The sequence below is a fragment of the Heteronotia binoei genome, chromosome 10 (assembly GCF_032191835.1).
Source record: "Heteronotia binoei isolate CCM8104 ecotype False Entrance Well chromosome 10, APGP_CSIRO_Hbin_v1, whole genome shotgun sequence".
Taxonomy (NCBI): Eukaryota; Metazoa; Chordata; class Lepidosauria; order Squamata; family Gekkonidae; genus Heteronotia; species Heteronotia binoei.
This window is the reverse complement of record NC_083232.1, coordinates 18,411,116-18,419,547: the sequence shown is the minus strand read 5'-3', so window position 1 is coordinate 18,419,547 and position 8,432 is coordinate 18,411,116.

Here is an 8,432-nt window from a genome sequence, read left to right as displayed (position 1 = left end):
GGTACCTCAATGGCACAATCTTTCCTGCCTAGGACAGGTCACAAATGGCTCACCAGTGGAGTCCAGTGGAAGTCCCCTGCCCACTACTGCCACCTATTTCTCCAACAGGACACTTGTGTCCAGCAGCACCCCCATACTACAAACCTTTAGGGGGAGTGCAACCCCATCCGGAATAAGAGATCCCAATTGCTGTGTTAGCCTCCCTCCCTCCCCCATTATCACCTCTGTTTTGTTGGAATTAATTTCCAGTTTGTTTGCCCTCTTCCATTACAGACAGCCTCCAGGCACCTGTTCATGGTTTCTGCAGCCTCCCTAGGATCTACTGGAAATTCTGGTAGAGGGAAAGGGTCATCTGCATATTGACCATTCTCAATGGCAGTATGTAGCTGTATTAAATACTAGCAAGGCTAGCAAGTTAGCATCAGCAAGTTAGTTGTCTCTGCACATTTAGCTCCCTCTCACTGCTTGCCTAAGCTTACCCAATACAGGTGCTGTGTCTCATCTGTATTTGTGAAAACAGGGTTTCTTAGTCTGTCAGTTGTGATTTGAGATCCCCCTGAAATTTAAGATGGAGCTCTTCTGTGAAGAATGTTTCTGCCTTTTAGCTGTCTTCTACTTCTTAATGAGACTGCAAGAGATGGATAATACACAATTGAAATATTTGTACTGGACTTTTCCATTAAAAGTGAGCATCGATGATGCTTCATCATCATAGTAACAGTCAGTCCACCGTGATTTGAAAAACAATCTTGATTTGTAAAATGCAGATCAAAGTGTACCATGGTGTTCAGGGCATGTGAAGTGTTAGCCATTGCCTTGGAAAGCACCCCAATCTTACTGATAGAAATGGAAATCTAATCTCTTTTGCATTATATTGTGTTGTTTTCTTAATATAAGGGAATGACTATTAACAGTTTGTCCTCCATTTTCAAGGTCCTTTTCCTTAGCCAATCATACATATAAATTCACCTGACTGGAAGTAAAACACCTTAAAGCATCAAGCTTCTTGAAGTCTTGTTGGAGGTTTTCCAGCCCGTGGGTCAATTAAGCAGTCCTTTCTGATTTTTTGTTTTTGTTTTCCACTTGCTTTGCTGATGGGTGATGAGCAGTTCAAGACAGGAAAGCAAACGTTAACTGCATCTGTGTAGGATGTGCAACACTTTATTAACAAAACATAATTAACTATGTTTTTTGTACTATACTACAAGTTAGAGAGAAAGAGGTTACTTTTTGTATTGCAAATTAGTTTTTCTGACTCCTTAGAATTTTTATCAACAGTGATACTTAATCAAATTCAAAGTTGGAATGTAAAGAGAAAAGGGCTTGTGTTTTTAAATTATGGAAGTAAATATTTTGTACTTTATTTTATTATGCTCAGTTTCTTTTATATTGACAGTACCCCAGTTTTTAATATGGACATCTAATGGCTTTCTTTTAAAATTTAGTAGGATTTTTTTTAAATATGGTGCAATTGTGGCACTCTCTGGTAAGGGTAAATTACTCTGTTCATTCTTCCAAAAGTTGTAAGATACTCGGTTTTTTCCAGTTGTGTTTTAATATTAAAAATTTTATGCAGAATTTATTGATAAAAGTTGTGTGTTTCTACTGAAATTAGCTTGAGCTCACTCTGTTCTGATAAATTTTGTTGTCATTCTTCTGAAATAAATATTAAAAAAGGAATTCAGATGTATTCATTTCATCCAAAGTGAATGCTTATAACCTGTTAAATTGTAATTTAACCTGTTAAATTGTAATTTGAATATATATGATTAAAAACAAATTCCAAAGTAAATTATACTGTTACAACAAAGTTGAGCATCATGGATCCCAAGTGACTGCTTTGCCAGTAACAAATAATGCGTATTTACATGGGACTTAGTCCTACTGAACCTGCAGGGATTTTCATTGTAGAACTGTTTAAGTTTACTCCCATAAGTATATTTTAGCTTAGTGTTCATTTTTGTGTTGTCAATTTAAGACAAATTTCATCTGATTCCCTTCACTGATTATTTTTTAACCAGAGTACATTTTGTTATAACTTTTGATTTTGATAATTTAGTGTTGGCTGCAGCCTGGGAATCTTGATTTTTTTTAATAGGCTAAAATACTTCTCATTTGTCTCCATCAGCATGCCAAGGTGTGTGTTCAGGGGCTTTTTTTCTGCAAATGAAGAGCCAAATAATGGCAAATGACTCATGTGAAGAAGCTTCAGGTATAAGAGTCGACTGGTGTAGTGTTTAAACATGACTGGAATGATACAGAATGCTACTTACAGATCTGTTGTGATGCATTTTAGAAGATTCTGAACTCACTGCTGCCGATGAAGCTAACTTATCTTATGTTGGAATTGTACTCGTTAAAGATACTGACAGTATATAGTTCTTCAGTGTTGGCATGTTTTTTAAAAAAGAAAACTTTTGCTGAACCTTTAAGCTCCTCTATAATTCTTGAAGATGTTTTTGTGTTTGTACTGGGAGACTGCACAACTGACATACAAGTACAGCAGATCCACCATTGTGTAGATTTATACTAATTACATAGAAAAGATATCCACACACCAGCACTCTTTAAATACATATCTCCTATGTGGATCTCCGTGTTAAATAGCCACTCGCTCCTTAGTCAGACTCTTACATCTTACCTTGCCTATAGGGACACCTTCCACTTTTGGTTGTGTACTTGTTGCATTTAGTGTACTTTTTTGTATATTAATTTCTATAAAGAATTTTGAGCACAACTTCTAACCACATCTTCATTCATTGTCCAGGACAGAGGATTTAATGATGGGTCAAGTCCTTAGGGACGGAATAGATGTGATAGCACTACAGAAACCAGGCAGGGAAGACAGTGGGTGGGAAATGTACAGTGTGTGTCTGAGCTGTCTTCACTTCCTATTTCTCCATGGGGTAAATAGCCATTAATTAAGATTGTGGAGGGGGTTAGCATTCAGACCCTTCTTGCAGAATTAAGATGGAAATGGGTGTTTTTTTGCAGCTGCCCCAATAGTAACATTGGGTTCAGTATGATCATATTATACCTGTGCATCTCACCTCATTGGACCCATCTATTAGACAACACTTTCCAAAGTCTTGTCTTTATAAACCTTTGTTGCTTCCAGATCTTTAAGTGAAAGTCACAGTTCTCTTCGAGTTCACTCAGAATTGATGCATCTCTGTTCTGGCTGGCCTAGTATGTGGGTTGAGGTGAATTTTGAGAACAATCAACTGCCCCAGTTTGCATTGAGTTGTAGCTTGACCGCTGTAAGATCTGTGCTGTTCTTGCTGAAGTCACCTGTAAGCAAGCCCTGGGCAAAATAGCATGCAAATTATGAAGAGAATTCAGTTTTGCTAAAGTAATTTGCATGCAGTTATGTTTATAGATCCAGGTGGGTAGTCGTGTTGGTCTGAAGCAATGAAATAAGAGTCCAGTGGCACCTTTTTCATCATATCTGAAGTATGTATCCACACAAAAGCTTGTATCTTGAATAAAACTTTGTTGGTCTTAAAGGTGCCATTGGACTCTAACTTTATTTAAATGGTGAGTGTTGTTCACAGATGGCTGCTCTTATGATCTGATGGAAACAAAAGCCAAAAAGAACCCTTGCCTCCACTATTAGTGGAAACAAGACAGAGCAAAATATTAACACTTAGCCCTTCAAAGTTTAGTGCTTAGTGGCATTTTAGAAATCACTGGCAGAGGACAGTTAACTTGCACAGTATTTCACAGATGAAGAAACAGGTGTTATAATATCTCTGCAGACACACAGCCAGAAACTTAGGCTTGAGTGTTCTTCCCTCATATTGCTGCAGATCTGAACTACACAGTATTGATATACTCTAATAAGCAGCTCTGCATGAAACAGGAATGATAGTAAAAAAAAAAGTTATAATGCTTAGACTCCCAGTTGACCAGTGCAGAAGAGCTGCAGCTCAAACATTTGGCAGTGTTTAAAAATCTAGGTGGGCAGTACTGGGGTATAGAAGGAAGCTTGTGTCTGTGTACATCCACTGACAGCTTCTCTCTTAAAAAAAAAATCCAGATGGACAGGGACTTGTTTGGGAGTGGCAAGCAATGGCAAATAAGAGCTGCTCCTAGTAAAACAGCTTGAACATATGTATTTCTGACCTTAAGGATGCTAATTAATCTTGTTCCTCCCAGTTCTATCTGCACATCTTTTTTTGATTTTTGTGTGTGTTTGTGTGTGTGCATGAGTGAGTGCACCTGGAAGTCATCATGGCAACCTCTGGTGACTGACCCCTACTGAGGGCTTGGAGGATATTTCAGGAAGGTGGCTGAAAAAAGCCTGCCCCTCTGGTATTCCAAGGTAGTCTCCCATCTGAGTACCAACCACAGTTGACCCTGCTTAGCTTCTGAGATCTGACAAGATTGCACTTGCCTGGGCTATCCAGGGCAGGCCTAGTTTTATGTGCACATCTGATAAGGATTCTCCCTGCTCTGGAGGCTTGCTGGGTGACCTTGCACAAGTTACATGCTCAGCCTGACCTACCTCACAGGCTTGCTATGATAATAAAATGGAGGAGGGCAAATAACGTAAGCTGCTTCAGGTCCCCACTGGGGAGAAAAGTGGGGTATAGTAGAAGACTGCAGATTTATACCCAACACTTCTCTCTGAATCAGAGACACAGAACGGCTTACAATCTCCTACACCTTCTCCCCCCACAACAGACACCCTGTGAGGTGGGTGAGGCTGAGAGAAGCTACCCTTTCAAGGATAACCTACCACAGCTATGGCGGACCCAAGGCTATTCCAGCAGGTGCAGGTGGAGGAGTGGGGAATCAAACCCGGTTCTCCCAGATAGGAGTCCGCGCACTTAACCACTATACCAAACTGGCTGTCTGGTAGCCTTCAAAGCTATTTGTTATGTGTCTTTCAGTCCTTGCTGTATTCTCTTGGTGAATGCTGTTCGCCTGAAAATACTTGTACAGTATTGTGTATAAGAAGCCATTGGAACAGCTATGAATTACATAGTTTACATTAATGAAAAAACTTTAAGCTGCTTTTCCACCAATCTTAGGGTCCCCAATGAAGTGAAGAATCAAAACATTTCAGAAAGCTTAAAAGATACAGATAGAGACATATAAAACAGAGCATATAGACATGAATGGGAAGGAAGGGCAGTGAGAACTGGAGATACGGAAGTATTTCAACAGCTTTTTATCACAGAACAAAGTTTGAGTCCAGTGGCAGCTTTTACCACAGTTTTCAATTCTGACTTCAGGTGTTTCCTTACACAGTTTCTTCTTGTGCTGAGAGCACCATTTCCCCTTGTTTGTTTAGATACTTACACCTACATTTCCACCCAGTGAGGACCCAAACTGGCTTGTTTCCCCCCTCCTCAGTTGTATTCTCATGAGTCCAGCCCTCTGGCTCTTTCAGCCTGGCTAGCCCCAAGTCACCCAGTTGCCTGCTCTGGCAGAGTAGATATCTGAGCCAGCCCCTTCCAGATCACAGACTGACCACTGGGAGAAGCCCAATATAGAATAAGTAATGTTTAAATGTCCATTTATTGAAACATAATCCATTAAGAAGGTGAGTGCTGTCAGTATAGAAATTTCAATAGCAAATTCCTTAATTCAGCCCTCCCTTAATTCCTGAAAGTGACATAATGTAGCTTTGGGTACCCTCTGGCCAAATCATTTTTGCAGCAACAAAAGCGTTTGCACTAATAAGCCTCTGGCTTCCAGTAAACCTCTGGGTTCTTAGTGATTTCTTCAAACACTTCCAAGGCATGGTTAAAGGCCCAAATCACATAGCATTTTAAAAGTCAAAGTGCTTTGGGTTATACTTGGAAGCAGCGTTCCCTCTAAACTGAGTTAGCATGTGCTAGCGCACAGATTTTTAGCCTCCGGCTCACACATTTTTGTCTTAGCTCAGGAAGGATGACCTCAGAGCACACTAATTTATGCAGTAGCTCACAACTTTAATGCCAGTAGTTCACAACGTAGAATTTTTGCTCACAAGACTGAAGTTTAGAGGGAACACTGCTTGGAAGACATGAGGCCACAGTCTTCAAATGTCTCAGTTTTGGATCCTGACATAACGGGATTCCCTCTTAATTTTGTATATGCCTCTTGCCCTGGTGCGCCTTCTCTTTCAGGCCAGCATTGTTCTTTGCTCACTTTAAAACCATCGTGATGTGACTGGTGTGGCATGGCATAAATTAGGATGTGAGTTGGCTAGTGCTCCTAAGTGATGGGACGCAGAGATGCTGTGGGCTGCTGCCAGTGAAGCCTTCTGACCCCTTTATTTCCTTACTGACTTCCTTGCTAGGATGCAGAATTGTAAAGGCAAAGGTAGTCCCCCTTTGTAAGCACCAAGTCACATTTTCTTGGCAGACTTTTTGTTACTGGGTGGTTTGCCATTGCCTTCCCCAGTCATCTACACTTTCCCCTAGGAAGCTGAGCACTCACTTTACCAACCTCGGAAGGATGGAAGGCGGAGTCAACCTGGAGCCAGTTACCAGCAGGATCAAACTCAGGTCATGAGCAGAGCTTGGAGTGCAGTACTGCAGTTTACCACTCTGTGCCATGGGGTTCCTTTGCAGAATTATAAACGTATGCGATAAAGACCAGTATGATAATCAATGCAAAATCAGTGGGCGAAAGAATTGCCTAGTTTTCTTCACAAATATTTCACACCCCCTATTCCCTTTATATAAAAGCACCCTGAACAATTTACTGCATCCCTGTTCCCTTTATAAGAATCATTTGCGGGTACAACTCCCCCCCCTCCCCCCGAATAACAGCGAACACAACGTGTATTCTGAACAAAAAGCTACCGTTAGGGCAGAATATGGAGGAACAGAATGGTTTTCAATTGGCAAAAGTGTCAGAAAAGGATGTTTTATTTTTTATCTCCCTGTCTCTTTAATTGGTGTGCAGAACATGAAAAGCTGGATGAGATTTAGCTGAAGGTGGAGTTAACAATGGGAGAAGGAACATTAACAATTTGAGATATGCAGATGATACCATATTGCTGGCAGAAAGCAGTGAATTAGTGTTAAGGTTGATGATGAAGAGACTGAAATTGTCCACGATTTTCTGCTCCTTCACCATTATTAACCAAGTAGGAAACTGCAAGGAAGAATTCAGGAGACAGACTAGGAAGGAAAGCCAAGAAGGAGCTCAGAAAGACTCTGGCTCTTTTGTTCTGTGATAAGGATCCTAAGATCACTCTAGCAAGTGCAAAATTTGTTCAATCCTTTCAACCCTTGCATTTTGAAAAAAAGGTGTCTCTGCTGCTCAACATTTGTGAATCAATGAGCTTCTAAGGATATGAAAGGAAAGAAAGATTCTCAAGTGTAAGGATGTGTTTCTGGCAGCCAAGATCAAGATAATTCATACTATTCTCCCTTACTATTATGAGTGTGAAAACTGGTTAGTGAAGAAAGCAGACAGAAAGACCACCAAAAAGACAAATCAGTGAGCTCTAGATCAGCATTTCCCATTTGCAGGGTCGCAACCCGGTACCAGGCCACAAAAGCTTCAACACCAGGTCACCAGGGGTGGACCAACAGCCCCTGCTCCCCACGCTGCTGCCGCCAACTGTAGCACCTGATGGAGGACACTCAGAAACTGCTACAGAGATTGAGCGCTGGCCAGAAGCCCTCCCCCGACCCTCTCTGATGTTCGGAAACATCAGAGAGGGGTGGAGAAAGCTCCTGGCCAGCTTGCAGTTTCTGTATCGCTCCCTGAGCATCCTCTGCCCTGACAACGGGGAAAAAAACGGGCCACAGGGCGTGGGAGGGAAGTTTGGGAAACCCTGCTCTAGATCAAATCGAGCCTGAACTCTGCCTAAAGGTAAAGGTAGTGCAAGCACCAGTCATTTCTGACTCTGGGCTGATGTAGCATAATGATGTTTTCAATAAACCAGCTGAGACTATTGTACTTTGGTCACATCACAAGAAGATGTCACAGGAGGAGGAGGAGGAGGAGGAAGGACATAGACCCCACCCTATACTCTGAATCTCAGAGTGGCTTACAATTTCCTTTACCTCTCCCCTGCCCCCACAAAAGACACCCTGTGAGGTGGGTGGGGCTGAGAAAGCTCTCACAGAAGCTACTGTTTCAAGGACAACTCTGCCAGAGCAATGGCTGACCCAAGGCCATTCGGGGAATCAAACCCAGTTCTCCCAGATAAGAGTCCATGCACTTAACCACGACACCCAACTAGAAAAGACAAGAATGGTATGAAAAGTGGAAGGCAGCAGGAAAAAGGACCCAACATGAGAAGGATGGACTCAGTCAAGGCAGGCAGGGCTCTCCGCTTGCAAGACCTGAGAAAGGCTGCTAACAAGAGGATGTTTGGGGGAACATTAATTCATAGAGTTGTCATACATCAGAAATGGCACTTAACACACACATACATGATTCCTCCTCTCCAGATGGATCACTCTTTTCCTAGAGAACGT